We start from the raw sequence: 19,477 nt of genomic DNA, 5'->3' as shown, positions 1-19,477 counted from the left end.
TCTCCGCCTCGACCGACCTTGGGCTCGGACCGACCGCGCCACGGAGGATACATCATTACCCTACCCCTAGCTAGCTCAGGCTACGAGGGAACAAGACCGGCGTCCCATCCAGGCTCGCCCCGGTAACAGGTAATGATGGCTCCCCGCGTGCGTCCATGACGACGGCGGTTCTCAGCCCCCTACGGAAGCAAGGAGACGTCAGCAAGGTCCCAGCAGCCCTGACAGCTGTGCTTCTACAGGGCTCAAATGCTCCTCCGACGGCCACGACACTGCGTACACAGGGCTCTAGCACCTCTCCGACAACCACGTTGGCATGTACATAGGGCTCTGGTTCCTCTCTGCCGGACAAGCATATTGCTACACCCCCATTGTACACCTGGACCCTCTCCTTGTATCTATAAAACGAAGGGCCAGGGCCCTCATACGGAGGGTGGTCGCGCGGGAGGACGGGCTGACGAACCGGCTCACTCTCTCTCTCTCTCTCTCTCCCTCGCGAATGCTTGTAACCCCTACTGCAAGCGCACCCACTCTGGCGCAGGATAACACGAGCCGCGGTTTTCCCCCCTTGTGTTCCATCTCGCGCTAACTTATCTGGGCTGGGGCACGCAGCGACAATTTTACTCGTCGGTCCAGGGACCCCCCGGGGTCGAAACGCCGACAGTTGGCGCGCCAGGTAGGGGTCTGCTGCGTGTTGACGAACAACTTCCCGTTGAGTTCTAGATGGGTAGTCTCCAGCAACCTCTTCAGCCTGGGACACTGCTCTGTTTCGGGAGTCTCGAGTTCATGTCCCTCGACGGCAGCTACGACATGGTACTCCTTCCCCCGCAGCGCGGCAGCGACAACGACGGCCGTCAGCTCGCCCGGCGGCGGCGAACTCGACGATGTCTTCCCCCCATGGCGGAAGAGCAGCATCTGGGTTTGTCCCGCCGCCTTCCTCGCCGCAGCAGGAGGAGGCGGGGCAACCGTGGCCAAGCAGGAGGCGGCACCTCGTCGGCTGTCGAGCGAGTCGACGACGTCGGCACCCCAGCGGGGGACATGTCGGGTGTTGACCTCGCGCCTGAGGCGACGGCGAGTGTCGTCTCCCCGCAACACGCCAACCCCAAGCGGACAGATGACGCCAGCACACTCGCGGAGGACTTGCTGGGCGTTAGCCTCGTACCTGAGATAACAGTGCAGTCCGTCCCCGACGCGACCTCGTCACCGTCCATCGATCGAGAGGTACTGTTCGTTTTCCACCCCGTGCCTTTTAGATTCAGCTTCGATCCACCAAGCGATCCCGCTTCGGTGAGCGCTTTCATAAAGGCATATCCTAACCTTCCGGGGTACCATATGTGGTCAACCTGGGACCGACTGACAGCCGTCTCGACCTACGGGCCCCCGGGTTCCGAGGAAGACGACGAGCCTGACTCTGGTTGTGGATTTCTTCGGGCTCAGTAATCCTAGCGCCATGCGAGACTTCATGACCGCATGCGACTACTGCCTCTCCCATTGCTCCGATGATGGCCACAGCCTTGATGATGAAGGTTGTGGCCCAAGTCGCGAATGTTTCCACGTCGATCTAGGGGGGTCACGACGAAGGCAACCACCTTGGTATGCCGGAGGACAATGATCCCCCTGGGCCTGCGCCTCACGTTGACATCATGCGGGAGCTAGCTGTGGTCCCAGTCCCTACTGGGGGTCAGGACACACAGCTCGAGCAAATCCGCGAGATGCAGGCCAAGCTCGACGAGGAAGCAGGACAACTTATGCAGCTCCGGCAAAACATCGAGCAGGAGTGGGCAGGTCGAGCACTAGCCGGAGAAGCGCGTCATCGGGCCCAGGACGTCCAGCGCTGTATCACTGACGATGCCAGGGCAAGGCTGCCCCCGGCCTCCAGCGGGGTTGGCCAGAATCTAGCCGGCAATGCTGCTCCGAGCGATGCCGGAGCCATCCACCGCCGAGGGGTGGCGTATCCAGGGAGAACTCAAGAATCTCCTGGAGGACGCCGTGGTCCGACGGACCGAGAGCTCTGCCTCCCGAAGGCAAGGGTGCCCCCCGGAGCATCGCGCCGCGACTTCCCGATTCATGCGGGAAGCCTCGGTCCACACCGGGCGCACGCGGGACGCGACGCCTGCAGCCCCGGGTCGCCTCGGCAACGAGCACCACCGTCGCGACCGTCGAGCCCGCCTCGATGAGAAGGTGTGTCGAGGCTACCACCCCAGGCGTGGGGGATGCTACGACAGTGGGGAGGATCGGAGCCCCTCGCCCGAATGACCTGGTCCTCAAGCCTTCAGCTGGGCCATACGACGGGCGCCGTTCCTGACCCGGTTCCGAGCCCCGACTACCATCACTAAGTACTCGGGGGAAACGAGGTCAGAACTGTGGCTTGTAGACTACCGGCTGGCCTGCCAGCTGGGAGGAACGGACGATGACAACCTCATCATCCGCAACCTCCCCCTGTTCCTCTCCGACGTCGCCCGAGCCTGGCTGGAGCATCTGCCTCCTGCGCAGATTTCCAACTGGGACGACCTAGTCAAAGCCTTCGTTGGAAACTTCTAGGGCACATACGTGCGCCCTGGGAACTCTTGGGATCTCTGAAGCTGCCGCCAGCAGCCAGGGGAATCCCTGTGTGACTACATCCGGCGGTTTTCGAAGCAGCGCACCGAGCTGCCCAACATCACCGACTCGGATGTCATCGGGGCATTCCTCGCTGGCACCACTTGTCGCGACCTGGTGAGCAAACTGGGTCACAAGACTCCCACCAAGGTGAGCGAGTTGATGGACATCGCCACCAAGTTCGCCTCTGGTCAGGAGGCGGTCGAGGCCATCTTCCGGAAGGACAAGCAGCCTCAGGGACGCCAGCAGGAAGACGTCCCTGAGGCGTCCGCCCAGCGCGGCACAAAGAATAAGGCCAAGAAGAAGTCGCAAGCAAAGCGCGACGCCGCCGACGCAGGTCTTGTCGCCGCTGCCGAGCACAGGAACCCTCGGAAGCCTCCCGGAGGGGCCAACCTGTTCGACAAGATGCTCAAAGAGTCGTGCCCCTATCATCAGGGTCCCGTCAAGCACACCCTTGAGGAATGCATCATGCTTCGATGCTACTTCCATAAGGCCGGGCCCCCGGCGGAAGGTGGCAAAGGCCATGACAACGACAAGGAGGGCGACAAGGCAGAGGAGTTCCCCGAGGTCCACGGTTGTTTCATGATCTATGGTGGGCGAGTGGCGAACGCCTTGGCTCAACACTGCAAGCAAAAGCGCCGGGAGGTCTGCTCAGTGAAGGTGGCGGCGCCAGTCTACTTAGACTGGTCCGACAAGCCCATCACATTCGACCAAGGCAACCACCCCGACCGCGTGCCGAGCCCAGGAAAGTACCCGCTCATTGTCGACCCCGTCATCGGCAACGTCAGGCTCACCAAGGTCCTCATGGACGGAGGCAACAGCCTCAACATCATCTACGTCGAGACCCTCGGGCTCTTGCAGATCGATCTGTCCACGATCCGAGCTGGTGTGGCGCCCTTTCACGAGATCATCTTCGGGAAGCGCGTCCAGCCCCTTGGAACAACTCGATCTGCCCGTCTGCTTCGGGACTCCCTCCAACTTCCGAAAGGAAACCCTCACGTTCGAGGTGGTCGGGTTCCAAGGAACCTACCACGCGGTGCTGGGGAGACCGTGCTACGCCAAGTTCATGGCCGTCCCCAACTACACCTACCTCAAGCTCAAGATGCCTGGCCCCAACGGGGTCATCACCGTCGGATCCACGTACCAACACACGTACAAATGCGACGTGGAGTGCGTGGAGTACGTTGAGGCCCTCGCCGAATCCGAGGCCCTCATTGCCGACCTGGAGTGCCTCTCCAAGGAGGTGCCTGATGCGAAGCGCCACGCCGGCAACTTCGAGCCAGCCGAGGCGGTTAAGTCCGTCCCTCTCGACCCCAGCAACGACGCCTACAAGCAAGTCCAGATCGGCTCCGAGCTCGACCCCAAATAGGAAGCAGTGCTCGTCGACTTTCTCCGCGCGAACGCCAAGGTTTTTGCGTGGAGTCCCTCGGACATGCCTGACATACCAAGGGATGTCGCCGAGCACTCGCTGGATATCCGAGCTGGAGCTCGACCCGTGAAGCAGCCTCTGCGCCGTTTCGACGAAGAAAAGCGCAGAGCCATAGGCGAGGAGATCCACAAGCTGATGGCTGCAGGGTTCATCAAAGAGGTATTCCATCCCGAATGGTTAGCCAACCCTGTGCTTGTGAAAAAGAAAGGTGGGAAATGGAGGATGTGTGTAGACTACACTGGTCTAAACAAAGCATGTCCGAAGGTTCCCTACCCTCTGCCTCGCATCGATCAAATCGTGGATTCCACTGCTGGGTGCGAAACCCTATCATTCCTCGACGCCTACTCAAGTTATCACCAAATCAAGATGAAAGAGTCCGACCAGCTCGCGACTTCTTTCATCACCCCTTTTGGCATGTACTGCTATATTACTGTGCCATTTGGTTTGAGGAATGCAGGTGCGACATACCAAAGGTGCATGAACCACGTGTTCGGAGAGCACATCGGCCAAACGGTCGAGGCTTACGTCGATGACATCGTAGTCAAGACAAGGAAAGCCTCTGACCTTCTCTCTGACCTTGAAACGACATTCAAGTGTCTGAGGGCGAAGGGTGTGAAACTCAATCCCGAGAAGTGCGTCTTCGAAGTCCCCCGAGGCATGCTCTTGGGGTTCATCGTTTCCGAGCGGGGCATCAAGGCCAACCCGGAGAAAATCGCATCCCACTACTACAAAACATGTTATATGAGACGGTTAATTTTCACATCTTAAGACGCTTATGAAGTGTCCAAATTTGATGGAGTCGTAAAAGATGTCCCACATTTAAGATGGTTATAAACCGTCTTAAAAGCTATTATATAAGACAATTTTTAATTTATAACCGTCTGAAAAAGATATTTGTTTAAGTCATTTTGTCCGATAAACCGTCTTGAATTAGGTTTTTGTTTAAGACACTGCTTCTAAAAACCGTAGAGAATACAAACATTATAAGTCATAAAGCATTTATCAAACTGTCTCGAATATCCTACAATAATAGACGATTACAATAGGAAAACCATCTTATTTAGGTGACTAATAATGGACGTTTTAAAAACCATCTTATTTAGGAGACTGATATTAGACATTTTGGTGACCGTCTTATTAAGATTTAAACGAAATGACTTAAATGGCAGTACATTCTTCAATTTATAATTATTTTTCAGATATCACGTTTTAATAATTTGAAAGAGAAATATACATACACATATATTGAACAACATTATAATTAATATAATATAAATAAGTACAACTCAATACATCATAAATAAGCATTATCAAACAAGGCATACATAAGTGTACTCTAAATCTAAACTAAAATACAACTGTTTGCACTAATATTAAGCCTAACTTTATATGAATTCAAGTCTCCACACTTTTGCGGCCACCAAATTTGAATTCCATTCTATGTTTTCCTGTACAACAAATAGGTGTTCAGGTAGGGGATGCCTTTCTGGCCAAACTGAACAAACCTCACCTTGTAGAGCTTGAACTACACACAAACCTATAGAAAAGCAGTGAGCATTTCACAGGCGTACTATGAAAGGGCATGGGAATTTCCAGCGATGTAAATGGATAGATAGAAAGAGCAACATCTATTAATAGTCCTAACGATTGTAGCACATGACATTTTCAATGCAAGACTTTCATGCACACAACATATATGGACAGTATAGCAAGGATAAGGTACATAGATCTACTAACGAAAAACAGCAACCTCACACAGCTACCAAGATATGTGTATAGGTATCTTTATGCATTAATAGAGATATCGGCATACCCATGAACCCAGCAGGGTAGGTCTTGTCAGTCCTGACCTTGCCATCAACAAGTACATGGCGTTGCATCAGGATAGAAATGACCTCACGGTACGTCAGTGCATACTTGAGCATGTTCCTGATGATGAGGATCAGAGGCATGCACTCCCTGGACTTGTGAGGTCCAGAAGATGGCTTCAGAGCCTATAGAAAAAAAAGACCAACCTAAAGCATCAGACAACCTGAAGCTCTCCTCTATGTGCAAGGTAAAAAAACAGCCTCGACCAACAGTGAATCAAGGAGAGAGAGAAAACAAAGGCCGAGCCCACAACTTGAAAACAAAAGACCCTTTTCATACATGTCTATCTCTATTACTTATATATGAGCAGTGCCATCGTCAGCACCTCCTGTATGTATACCTAGGACGACATCAGCTGGCGAGGGGCACGGGGACGCACTGGCGTCATGGACGGGCTCACCCTGAAAACACACTAGAACGGCTCTGTTATCCAACCGCCCAGAAGAGCTCCTTCCTCAATGCAAAAGTGTAAGAAGATCAGTCGGAGCTTTACCTTATTGGCAAGGATCCCAGTACCACACCGCTATAGTTGAGAGAGGCAGTAGCACTTTCTGCCTGGAAAAAAATTGAGGCCTAGTCTTAAAACAACTCGCAGAATAATAAGGCATTTGAACGGTAGACCAAACAACTTGGAGGCACCGACCAACCAAATTCTATTCACTCCAGCCACTAACAGCTCTTCTTACGGAAGTATTATATAATATAACAGGTAAAGCTTTATTTGAGAGAACAAATATCCCTAGCGTTCTAGTATTTGGAGGCGATGTGTGTCCTCACCCATCAAACGATGCTAAAAGCCAGGCAACTTTTGCGCAAAAAACAACATTCATATTCCATTGTTAGAAGTAGTGTACCCGTACAAGAAAGATTAAAAGTGTGCCAACAAACCTGGATTATTTTGTCAACAGCCTTGTAAGCTGCATCGACTGGACAAAGTAATATATCAAATACCTTATGGGTGAGAGGGAGGACAATGGAGTAGTAATATTTTGTCAACAGCCTTGTAACCACATCCACATAAAGAGAAAATAACAACAAAAAATACCTCTACATGCCTAGTGCCTGAGCACAAAGAACTGATCGAATATCAGCACAGGGTATTTACTCTTCACCGTCGTGGCATTCAAATAACGGTAATCTACACAGAATCTCCATGAGTGGTCTTTCTTTTTGACCAAGAGAATTGGAGATTCAAAGGGGCCGCTACTCTTTCGTATCACCCCCTGGATAGCATTTCCTTAACTTGAGTTTCAATTTCATCTTTGAGGGTTGGAGGGTAACGGTATGGCCTTATGTGGAACGGCTGGGCACCGGGGATCAATGAAATTGAATGATCACACGGGCGGGTTGGTGGGAGTCCCACTGGATCGATGAAAATGCTAGGATAACTGTCGAGTAGAGCTTGCACTCTGGAATCCACTGCAACAGCTGCTATGCTAGAGTCAGATGTGGATAATGATGTTTCAGATAGTAACAATAATTCCACCACCATTCCCACTAGTAAGGTAGATAGTATTTTCCTGATAAGAAATAACCATCCGCTTGTTTGTCCAATCCACTCTCGTCGGGCTATACTGCTGCAACCATTCCATACCAACCACCAAATCAAATGATGGTAGAGTCAAAAACTTGAGAGATGTTGAAAACTGATAAACTTACATGGTCCATTGAGCTGCTGGAAGGTGGTGTGAGCAGGTAATAACTTGGCCATTAGCAACCTAAACTGTAATTGGTGTTGTCAATTCTTGGACTCCAAACAATAGTGGTCGACGAATGTCATTGAGGAAAGTATGTGAAGACCCTGAATCAATAAGAACTAAGAGATTATGTTGTTGAATCTGACCCTGTAATCTCGTGGTTGATATCATGTCAGATCCGAACCATGCCGCATTAGACAGGGATACAACCATCATCAGTTCCTCTGTTGGTTCAATGACTTCCACTGTAGCTTCATCCAAGGTGAGCAAATCCTAGACTTCCTCAATGGCGTGAAGTTGCACCGTGTTGGCACACTTGTTCCCTTGGAACCACTTCTCTGCACATCGATCACATAATCCAAGTGCTCGATAGTAACTCTTCAATGATGCTACTCGGTCAGCAGCACCTCTCAGGCAACACCTCAAGGGAGAAATCCCCCGTGATGCTCGCTGCATCTCAGGGGCGGAGGAGGGTTGGAGCAGAGCCGATCCGCGGATCGGCGGGAGCGAGACGCGCGTGATTAGGGGATGGGGGGAGGCGACAACTACGGATCGACGGGACCGGAGGGTGTGATTATGGGAAGGAGGAGGCGGCAGCCACGGATCGGCGATACAGGGGGCGGCAGCTGTGGATCGCTGGGGCAGGGGGCGCGTGATTAGGAAAGGGGAGGCTCGCGCATAGCGGATCTGGATGGGGTGAGCAAGGACAGACCACGACCACCGATTGCCAGAGGGGGCACCAGCCGTCAACGGTCGTAGGCCAGATTCTGGAGACGACACGGTGAGCGGGAGGGGCTAGGCTAGTCCGGAGGGGCGGAGAGAGCTGGACGTGGCGGCGAGCGGCGAGCGACGAGCAGGAGTCGGAGTTGGGGTAGGCGATAAGCACGAGATGGATGAATGCAGCCCTAGCGGCTGATTTGGCATGAGGATGCCAGAGTTTTCTAGGGTTGGACTTTATTTCTCTAATTCAATCATAGGCCCACGACATAGTGTACAGGAATTACTTAGACTCTGCCACATGTTCACACTTTTCTATTTATTAGAACATATACGCGCATGATAGAAATTATAATAAGAATTAGAATAATAAAAAATTACACCTCAATAAAGTAAAATCATAGGAAAACAACAGTTGGTAACTAAGGGCGTGTTTGGTTTGAGGAATGAAGTGATTCATCTTCTTCTCACTCCTCACATTTTTATTTGGTTTGTTGAATAGAATGAGTTGATCCATCACCACCTCATTCCTCGTAAGCTAATAATTAGTATATACATGAGGAGTGGGTTGATTCCACCAAAATTGAAGGAATGAACTTATGATAGATCACCACATGAAGTATTGGGTGGCTCCACAAACCAAACACACCATAAATGATAGGAAATAAAACAAAATGATTACTTAGGTCCGTTGTGGGACATTAATTATCGGTTTGCATGTGGGTCCATTTATCATCTATATCAAGTTATAGAGCTAAATTTTACATTTATATCATATATATCATCAAACTAAGATGAATTCACTATTTACTACGTTTTTTACAATACAACTTATCAGAAATATCATACGAAGACGGCTTCATATTTAGAAGTGTCTAGTATACTCACTAACATCAAAGACAGTTCTTATAGTGACTCTAATAATATTTTTAATTGAGATGTTTCATATACAGAAATGTCTAATATACTAACCAGAATCTAAGACAATTCTTGCAATCTTAATGACTCAAAAGGTATATTTATTTGAGACGGATTCCAATAACAATCCGTCTTAAATCAATATAAGACAGTTATTATGAAGTAACTGTCTCAAAACACTTCTTTATTAAAGACGGATCTCCAACAAACCGTCTTACCTTACTCATCACCATATGATAAAAGTCGCTTCTATAAAATGCACCGATATCCGTCTTAAAATGTGTGTCTTAAATAAGCATATCTGTAGTAGTGTCCATCACCAACATGGGGCCTACCAAAGACTTGAAAGGAGTACAAAGGGTCATGGGATGCCTCGCAGCTCTGAGCCGCTTCATCTCGTGCCTCGGCGAAAAAGGCCTACCCTTGTACCGCCTCTTAAGGAAGACCGAGCGCTTCACTTGGACCCCCGAGGCCGAGGAAGCCCTCGGAAACTTAAAGGCGCTCCTTTCAAACGCGCCCATCTTGGTGCCCCCCGCTGCAGGAGAAGCCCTCTTGATCTACGTAGCCGCAACCACTCAGGTGGTCAGTGCCACAATCGTAGTTGAGAGACGAGAAGAAGGGCATGCACTGCTCGTCCAGAGGCCGGTCTACTTCATTAGTGAAGTGCTGTCCGAGACTAAGATCCGCTACCCGCAAATTCAGAAGCTACTATACGCAGTAATTCTGACGCGGCGAAAGTTGCGACACTACTTCGAGTCTCATTCGGTGACTGTGGTGTCATCCTCCCCCTGGGGGAGATCATCCAGTGCCGAGAGGCCTCGGGTAGGATAGCAAAATGGGCGGTGGAGATCATGGGCGAGACAATCTCGTTCGCTCCTCGGAAGGCCATCAAGTCCCAAGTCTTGGCAGACTTCGTGGCTGAATGGGTCGACACCCAGCTACCAACAGCTCCGATCCAACCGGAACTCTGGACCATAAACTTCGATGGGTCGCTGATGAAAACAGGAGCAGGTGCGGGCCTGCTCTTCATCTCACCCCTCGGGAAGCACCTCCGCTACGTGTTGCGCCTCCATTTCCCGGCGTCAAACAACGTGGTCGAGTACGAGGCTCTGGTTAACGGGTTGCGCATCGCCATCAAGCTAGGGGTTCGGCGCCTCGACGCTCGTGGCGACGCGCAGCTTGTCATCGACCAAGTCATGAAGAACTCCCACTGCCGCGACCGGAAGATGGAGGCCTACTGCGACGAGGTTCGGCGCTTGGAAGACAAGTTCTATGGACTCGAGCTCAACCACGTCGCCCGACGATACAACGAGACTGTGGATGAGCTGTCTAAAATAGCCTCGGGGCGGACAACGGTTCCCCCGGACGTATTCTCCAGAGACATACATCAACCCTCCGTCAAGAGCGATGACACGCCCGAGCCCGAGGAGGCCTCGGCCCAGCCCGAGGCACCCTCGGCCGCCGAGGGTGAGGCACTACGTGTCGAGGGAGAGCGGAATGGGGTCACGCCTAATCGAAAATGGCAGACCCCGTACCTGCAATATCTCCACCAAGGAGAGCTACCCCTCGACAAAGCCGAAGCTCGGCGACTGGCGCGGCGCGCCAAGTCGTTCGTCTTACTGAGTGATGAAAAGGAGCTCTACCACCGCAGTCCCTCAAGCATTCTCCAACGATGCATATCCATCGCTGAAGGACAGGAGCTATTGCAAGAGATACACTCGGGGGCTTGCGGTCACCACGCAGCACCTCGAGCCCTCGTTGGGAACGCCTTCCGACAAGGCTTCTACTGGCCAACCGTGGTGGCTGACGCCACTAGGATTGTACGCTCCTGCCAGGGGTGTCAATTCTACGCGAGACAGACGCACCTGCCCGCTCAGGCCCTGCAGACAATACCCATCACCTGGCCGTTTGCTGTATGGGGTCTGGACCTCGTCGGTCCCTTGCAGAAGGCACCCGGGGGCTTCTCGCACCTGTTGGTCGCCATTGACAAATTCTCCAAGTGGATCGAGGTCCGACCCCTAACAAGCATCAGGTCCGAGCAGGCGGTGGCTTTCTTCACCAACATCATCCATCGCTTCGGGGTCCCGAACTCCATCATCACCGACAATGGCACCCAATTCACTGGCAAGAAGTTCCTGGACTTCTGCGAGGACCACCACATCCGTGTGGACTGGGCCGCCGTAGCTCACCCCATGACGAATGGGCAGGTGGAGCGTGCCAACGACCTCAACAAGTTTGGCAAGCGGTGGATGAAGGAACTACCCTCGGTGGTCTGGAGTTTGAGGACGACGCCAAGCCGAGCCACGGGCTTCTCGCCGTTTTTTCTAGTCTATGGGGACGAGGCTATCTTGCCCACAGACTTAGAATACGGTTCCCCAAGGACAAGGGCGTACGACGACCAAAGGAACCAGACCAGCCGAGAAGACTCGCTGGACCAGCTGGAAGAGGCTCGGGACATGGCCTTACTACACTCGGCGCGGTATCAGCAGTCTCTGCGACGCTACCACGCCCGAGGGGTTTGGCCCCGAGACTTCTAGGTGGGAGACTTGGTACTTCGGCTGCGGCAGGACGCCCGAGGGCGCAACAAGCTTACTCCTCCCTGGGAGGGGCCATTCATCATCGCTAAGATTTTGAAGCCCGGGACATACAAGCTGGCCAACGATCAAGGCGAGGTCTACAGCAACGCTTGGAACATCCGACAGCTACGTCGCTTTTGCCCTTAAGATGTTTTCAAGTCGTTCATATGCCTCATTTTCTTTACATACACAAATAAAGTCTAACCATCAAGGAAGGGTCAGCCTTGCCTCGGCAAAGCCCGACCCTCCCTCGGGGGCTAGAAGGAGGGAACCCCCTCTGCATCAAAATTTTCCTCGAAAAAAGTCTTTCTGCCAGAACATCTTTCGCGCTTTTCGACTGCTTCGATAGCGGGATCCTGAAAACGACAGAGTACACGTAAGCGGCAAGGCCGACCGAGCCGAGGGACTCCTACGCCTCCGAGATACGGATACCTCACTCATCACCTTCTGCGATAAGTAACTCTCGCTCGGATAAGCGATTCTGCTAACCGAACAAGTCTTAACGACCGAAAACTTTTCTGCCAGAACGATTTTCGTGCCTTCTCGACTATATCGATAACAGAATCCTGCGGACGAGTAAGAGTACACGTAAGCGGCGAGGCCAACCGAGCTGAGGGACTCCTACGCCTCCGGGATATGGATACCTCACTCATCACCTTCCGTGAAAATTAACTCTCGCTCGGATAAACGATTCTGCTACCGACGAACAAGTCCTGATACTCGAAACAAGAGGAAAGGAAACGCAGCTTTATAAGACGACAATAATATGTTTGGGCCTCGACGGCCGCAAAAAACATATGCACACTACAGACAAACTCTCCCTGCAGGTTCAGACATCAACAGAGGGACAGCAGCACCCTCGGCGTCGTCTCCACCTTCGGCGGAATCTGGCCCGGCCTCGGACGGCGACATGGGCGGAAGGATCTCCACCTCGAAGGAGGACGCCAGCACCACACTCGGGCCATCATAGCCAAGGTCTCCGCAAGGGTCCCAGCCCGGGCAGACACCTCGACCGGCCGCTCTGTAGCCTCAGCCAGCTATCCACCGAGGACATCAGCCCGGCTCACGGCCTCGGCGGCATGACTCCGGGGTTGGTCCCGCTAGCGGACGACCTGGCCAAGCTCTAGTTGCCGCTGCTGCACCTCCTCGGCCAGGGAGGCCACGTGCTCCCGGGCCGATGAAGCTTCTTCTCGAGCCGACTCCGCCTCTGTCCACGCTGACACCGCTGCCTCCGGCTCCGGCTCATCGCAGAGCAGCCGAGGGTTCTATAACTGAGCAAGAGAAGCCTTGGGTGGCAAGGCCGACCGAGCCGAGGGACTCCTATGCCTCCGAGATACGGATACCTCACTCGTCACCTTCCGCACAGGGCAACTCACACTCGGTTAAGCGGTTTAGCTAGCCGACAGGCGAGTCCTAGTGCTCAAAATGAGGAAGAAACACGGTATTACACTCAAATACCTAGATGTTCAGGCCTCGACAGCCACAATGAACAAACACCGGCGGCACTCAAGGTGCCATTACAAACGGAACTCCGGTTCCACTCCCGCGGGTATGAACAACCTCCACATCGGAGGGCCTGCGGGACGACAAACTCCAGGTGGCTCGCCGCCGATCGCTGCACCAGCAGCGACAACGACCTCCATCTCGAACGGCAAGACAGCAGCAGCGATGGCCCCAGGGCAAACGCTACCGCTGGAAGGCCCTCGTTCACGTCCCCTCACGGGGGACGAGAACCAGCCATTAAAGCCAAAGAGCCGGAGGCCCGGAGCGCAGGTGGCGTTGACGGTGTCGTCGGCGGAGAAACCCTCTCCGACTGCCACCACCTCAGCACCGACGACAGCGGCCACCTGCCCACCAACACCGCACCAACGAGCGGCGGCCGCCCCAAAGCGCACCGACAGGTCCTCACTACCGTTCTCGTCGCAAGAACGAGAACGGGACCGTCCCAGAACACGAGTACCGCCCTCGCGGCGTACGACGTGTTGTGCGACCCTCCGGTGCAGCCAACCACAGTCGCCCGGACGGAGGAGGGAATGCTGCACCCTGGCTAGGCAGCAGCAGTTCGCCTTCCCCCGCATGGCTGGAGGACGCCTCCTCCGCAGAGCTGGAGGATGGTTTCCACCCCCAGATGCCGGAGGAAGAAGCGGGTCACCAGCCCACGCGAATGCATGCCCCGGCTCGCCTCGCCCTCCTCCCCAGCAAGGATGATGAAGATCCTTGAAGCTGAGGGCGGGGCAGAGGCCGCAGCCCGGCTTGCTTCTCCCAACCATTGAACTGATGGTCACCATCCTGGGTGACCATCGGTGAGGGAATGCAGCCGGACTGTCTGATGAAAATCCTTGAAGCCGAGCGATGGCTGAAGGGTGCCAACCTCCGTGAGGTTGCACTCCTCCAACAACAAGACAAAGGCAACGCGGGCACTCCCCATCCGGGGGCTCGGAAGGTGGAAGGACGCGATGCATGAGAGGAGTGCGAAGGCATGGCTACCACCCTGGGGTTGATCCCTTTTTAAAGGCGGCTCTCCCCACTCACGTCCTCAGGCGTCGCGGACTAAGTCTTCACCAATGTGCTCTAGGGTCCTCCCCCTACGACACGGGGGCTGGGTCCCACACGTCATGCAAGCTGGCTTGGAACAGAAGAAGCCAAACCGCCGCGTGCGGAGCGTGTAACCACCCTGCGGTTACAAGCACTCCTCCATCCTCGCCAAAACCAGCGGTTGAAAGGGCGGACCGCCATGCAGGTGGCGTGCAACCGCACCGCGGAGGCGCACCCCTGCGACGTCGACGCATCCAGCATGGAGGCCCAGGCCCACACGTCATGTAACCGGTGCGCCGGTTGCTACGTGCGAGAAACTGCACTGCCACTTGCACTAATTGTGGGGGACAGATATCCCCCGGGTCCACTGGAAGAGTAAAAGACCTCACGAAAGGCCCAAGGGCCCAATAAATCGCAAGGTCATTCCTTCGTGGGCCTGGGGAGAGACAATCAGTAAAGCAGGTTGACGTAAGGCCGGATTGGTGCAAGCCCGGACGGCCCACAACGTCGAGCGAGCGACCACAACCGAGATCCGACTTTCCCGCGCTGGAGTTCCCATGCAACAGGAGCCATGCGAGGATAGATCGGCAGAACTATAGGGAGATAAACTCAAACAGTTCACTATCTTTTAGTTACACATAGTTATCATATCCACGTGTATTGCCCCACGGTCGAGTATATAAGGCCTAGGGGGCACCACTTCAGAACGATCGACCCTATTACTCAGCCACCCACCTCAACTCTCTGCATTCTCGATTCGGAGAGCTCCCTTGTAACCTCATTCACCAAGCATACTCACCAGGACGTAGGGTGTTATGCATCTCTAAGCGGCCCGAACCTGTAAACATCGTCCACTGTCCCTCGTGCATCTGGCACGAACCATTTTGCTACAGTCGGCGACACCGTCCTACTCCTAAAAACACCTTGAGGGGCAACCCCGGGTGTGCGGTCGGACCCAAAACACCGACAGCTGGCGCGCCAGGTAGGGGGTGTGTCGACGATCCAAGCTAGCTCAATGGCCGTCACTTTCCACAACAAGATCACCCTCCGTCCCGGATCCGTATTCTGCTTCGGAACAATCTCATCCGTAGCAGATGAAGAGGGAACTCTACACCGCATTGCAGATCCACCGAAAAAGAAGTCTCCTCCAATAAACTCCGAAAATATCGGAGAAGTTCTCCAGGAAAAGATCGCCTTCAGAAAGTCAGGGGCCGAGAGCCCGCTGACCCAGAGAACTCCACTGTCTACTTCCCCGACAAAAGAATGGACACAGATCACGAGGAAGAAGGAGACCAAGGGGAAGCAAATTGTTCTTTCCGTTCCTCCGCCCTCAAAGGAGAACGGAAAGAAGGTCGCCACGACAGCAGCACCATTCTATCCCGACGTCCTCTTCATCGGGAGAGTGGAGTCGCCTCCCGTCTCCGACGACGAGCCGACCGCACCCGGAGAAGAACCACCTCAACGAGAATCCCGCCGACGGAGAAACTGGCGCCGGAACGTTCGGCGACATCACGCGGCCGGAGAACGGGATCCGGAGCAACCTGTCTTGCGGGACGAGGTCTCAGAGATAGGAGAAACTCCGGAGGAACGCGTCTTCAGAGAACGAAGGAACTCCCGACGACGTGATCGCCGCCGGGCTCAGGAACAAGCCAAGCAAGACGCAAGGCAACGCCGGGAGAATCCATTCTTCGGGCGCAACCTGAATCCTGACTTCGCCCGAGCCATGAACACGCCGAGCGAGGTTGGAGGAGTACTAGCTCGGATAGCTGATGGACTCCCTCGGACTCCCGACGCCGAGGGCTACCGACGACTGTTCACCCAGGCAGCCAACCATCTTCTACCGCTTGCTCACCCGCCGAACGATCTACGACACGCCATCAACAGTCGCCGAGACGCGCGAAGCTCCATCAATGCTTCGCGTGAACGACGGCACGAGAACGAGATCCGCCGCCGGGAGGAATACGATAGGGATCATGGTATCCCAGCTCGGAGTCAGGCCACCAGAACTGAGTCGGCAACGGCCTCAACTGGCGGTACTACCCGGGGACGGTCGAGGAACCACAACAACTACTCCCCTCCCCGGGACAGACATCATCCCCGACGACAGGAGGACACGTGTGGAGTGTCTGCTCTTACTCCGCGCCTTAGGGCCATCCAATGACCTCCTAACTTCAAGGTATCCAATGTTGTCGGCGTTTCGAGACAGGGGGTCCCAAAGCCGACGAGTGAGTGTGCTGCGTGCCCCAGCCCAGATGGGTCGAGCGCGTGGGCGAGCGCGAAGGGGGGAGAGGCGAGGTGGCCGAAGTCGAGCGTGAGAGAGGTGGAAGTCTCGCGGCCTTCGTGTTCGTCCCGCGCCCAGGTTGGGTGCGCTTGCAGTAGGGGGGTTACAAGCGTCCACGCGGGTGAGGGAAGCGAGCGGCCCCAAGAGAGCGCCTGTCCCGTCCTCGGTCCCGCGCGGCCAACCTCCTCTAAGAAGGCCCTGGTCCTCCCTTTTATAGTCGTAAGGAGAGGATCCAGGTGTACAATGGGGGGTGTAGCAGAGTGCTACATGTCTAGCGGAGAGAGAGCTAGCGCCCTAGGTACATGCCAATGTGGCAGCCGGAGAGGTCTTGGCACCTTGCTGGCGTGATGTCGTGGCTGTCGGAGGTGCGACGGAGCCTGGCGGAGGGACAGCTGTTGGAGCGGTCGAGTCCTTGCTGACGTCGCCCTGCTTCCGTAAGAGAGCTGGGGGTCGCCGTCGTCACAGAGCTTGTGGAGCGCCATCATTGCCCATCCGGCGGAGCTGGCCGGATGGGACGCCGGTCTTGTTCTCCGTGACCTGAGTCGATTCGGGGTAGGACGATGATGGCGCTTCCTGTTGACGTGGCTGGTCTGTGCCCTAGGCAGGGTGACGTGGGGGCTCCTCCGAAGCCGAGGTTGAGTCTGTCTTCTGTTGCCGAGGCCGAGTCCGAGCCATGGGGTCGGGCGAGGCGGAGGTCGTTCGGCCGAGGCCAGGGCGGAGTCCGAGCCCTGGGGTCGGGCGAGGCAGAGTTTCGTCGTCTTCCAGGTCTTAGCCCGAGTCCGAGCCCTAGGGTCGGGCGGAGCGGAGTTCGCCGTCTTCCGGGTCTTAGCCCGAGTCCGAGCCCTGGGGTCGGGCGGAGCGGAGTTCGCCGTCTTCCGGGTCTTAGCCCGAGTCCGAGCCCTGGGGTCGGGCAGAGCGGAGTTCGCCGTGGTGCCTTTGGCAAGGCCTGACTGTCTGTCAGACTCACTCTGTCGAGTGGCACCGCAGTCGGAGTGGCGCAGGCGGCGCTGTCCTTCTGTCAGACTGGTCAGTGGAGCGGTGGAGTGACGGCGGTCACGTCGGCTCTGCCGGGGGGGCGCGTGTCAGGATAAAGGTGTCAGGCCACCTTTGCGTTAAATGCTCCTGCAACTCGGTCAGTCGGTGTGGCGATTTAGTCAGGGTTGCTTCTGAGCGAAGCCAAGGCCTCGGGCGAGCCGGTGATGTGTCCGCCGTAAAAAGGGGGGCCTCGGGCGAGACGGAAGTCTCTCGAGGTCGGCTGCCCTTGGCTGAGGCTAGGCTCGGGTGAAGCGTGATCGAGTCACTCGTGCGGACTGATCCCTGACTTAATCGTACCCATCAGGCCTTTGCAGCTTTATGCTGATGGGGGTTACCATCTGAGAATTAGGCGTCTTGAGGGTACCCCTAATTATGGTCCCCGACAGTAGCCCCCGAGCCTCGAAGGGAGTGTTAGCACTCGCTTGGAGGCTTTCGTCGCAATTTTTTGCAAGGGGACCAGCCTTTCTCGGTTGCATTTTGTTCCGGTGGGTGCACGCGAGCGCACCCGCCGGGTGTAGCCCCCGAGGCCTCGGAGGAGTGGTTACACTCCTTCGAGGTCTTAATACCTTGCGTAATGCTTCGGCTGGTCTGGTCGTTCCCTCATGCGAACTGGCCGTAGCCCGGGTGCACGGTCGGGGCCCAAGCTCTCGGGCTGGTATGTTGACGCTGTCAACGGTTTGGCCGGAGCCGGTTTTTGCGAGAGCAGCCCCCGAGCCTCTGCACAGGGCGAGAGGACGATCAGGGACAGACTCGACTTTTTACATACGCCCCTACGTCGCCTTTCCGCAAGGAGGAGGGGGGGAGTGCGCCATGTTACCCTCGATGGGCACCGAACATGGTGTCTCCGGTGAGCTGCAAGCGGGTAATCCGAGTGGACGTCCGTGCCCCATTCGTTGGGGGTCAGCTAGGGGCCCAGAGGCACGCCCAAAAGTACCTGCGGGTGATTTGCCGGACCCGGTCCCCTGGCGACAGGGTCCGAGGGCTCGATGCCTCCCTCCGATGGGATTCCGTTACAAGATCGTTCCCGCTGGTCTCGAAAATGTCCTAGGGTACCTCGGGAGCGCAGCCCGAGCCTCGGTTATGTATCGAACGTACCCCTGGTCATCCCTCGCTCGGTGTCTGAGGCGACTGTGAACCCTTCGGGGGCCAGCCTTCGAACCCCTGATCAGTAATGGGCGCGGAGCCCGAGTAGCCTGAGGCGGCCATGGAACCCTTCGGGGGGCTGGCCTTCGAACCCCTGACCAGTAGTGGGTGTCGGGCCCACGCGATCTGAGGCGACTGTTGAACCCTTCAGAGGGCCAGTCTTCAAACCCCTGATCAGTAGGGGGGGCTCGGAGCCCGGTTCCTTCGCGGAGAAGGATCCTTTTCGGGGTATCCCCCTTTCCCGGTCCCTGTTGCAAGAGATAGAGAAAGAGGAAAAAGGAAAAGGAAACGAAATCGAACGACGTGGCGTACCTCTTTTCGACGCGGTTATTACGGCGAAGGCGAAGCGTCGCGCGCTTCTCCCGCCAGAGGCGCCGCGTGTCCCGCCGCGGAGTTAATGCGACGGGGCGAGTGGTTGGCGGGGCGACCGTTGTGCGTGCGCGATCCGTTCGAGGAACGGGTCACGGGTGCACCGTCTTCACGCCGTGGGAGGAGGCTCTCTTGCTGTCCCAGGATGAGACGTGAGCCTGGCTGACGACGTGTCTGCTGCGCCCGCCCGCCTGCCACCGCCATTACTGCCGGCCCACTTTCGGTCGCTTTGACCAACGCGCCAGGCTGGCGCTGCTGGGTCGCGCGCCGGGTCGCCTCGAGTCGCGGCATGGGCTCCGCAACCGAAGAGGCG

At 55.5% G+C, this 19,477-nt stretch overlaps 1 pseudogene across 1 annotated transcript; it reads right to left on the bottom strand.

Moving 5' to 3' along the window:
- Positions 1 to 5,327: 5,327 nt before the first annotated feature.
- On the bottom strand, positions 5,328 to 8,495 carry LOC100382302 (uncharacterized; annotated as a pseudogene). The gene is made up of 4 exons (NR_151612.1): positions 7,553 to 8,495; positions 6,387 to 7,470; positions 6,234 to 6,294; positions 5,328 to 6,018 (listed from the first exon to the last, which is right to left on the bottom strand). The product of NR_151612.1 is annotated as an uncharacterized protein (transcript).
- Between the last annotated feature and the right edge of the window lie 10,982 nt (positions 8,496 to 19,477).

Source organism: Zea mays, chromosome 2 (assembly GCF_902167145.1).
Source record: "Zea mays cultivar B73 chromosome 2, Zm-B73-REFERENCE-NAM-5.0, whole genome shotgun sequence".
In the NCBI taxonomy this organism is placed as follows: Eukaryota; Viridiplantae; Streptophyta; class Magnoliopsida; order Poales; family Poaceae; genus Zea; species Zea mays.
This window is presented reverse-complemented; position numbering and strand designations above follow the sequence as displayed.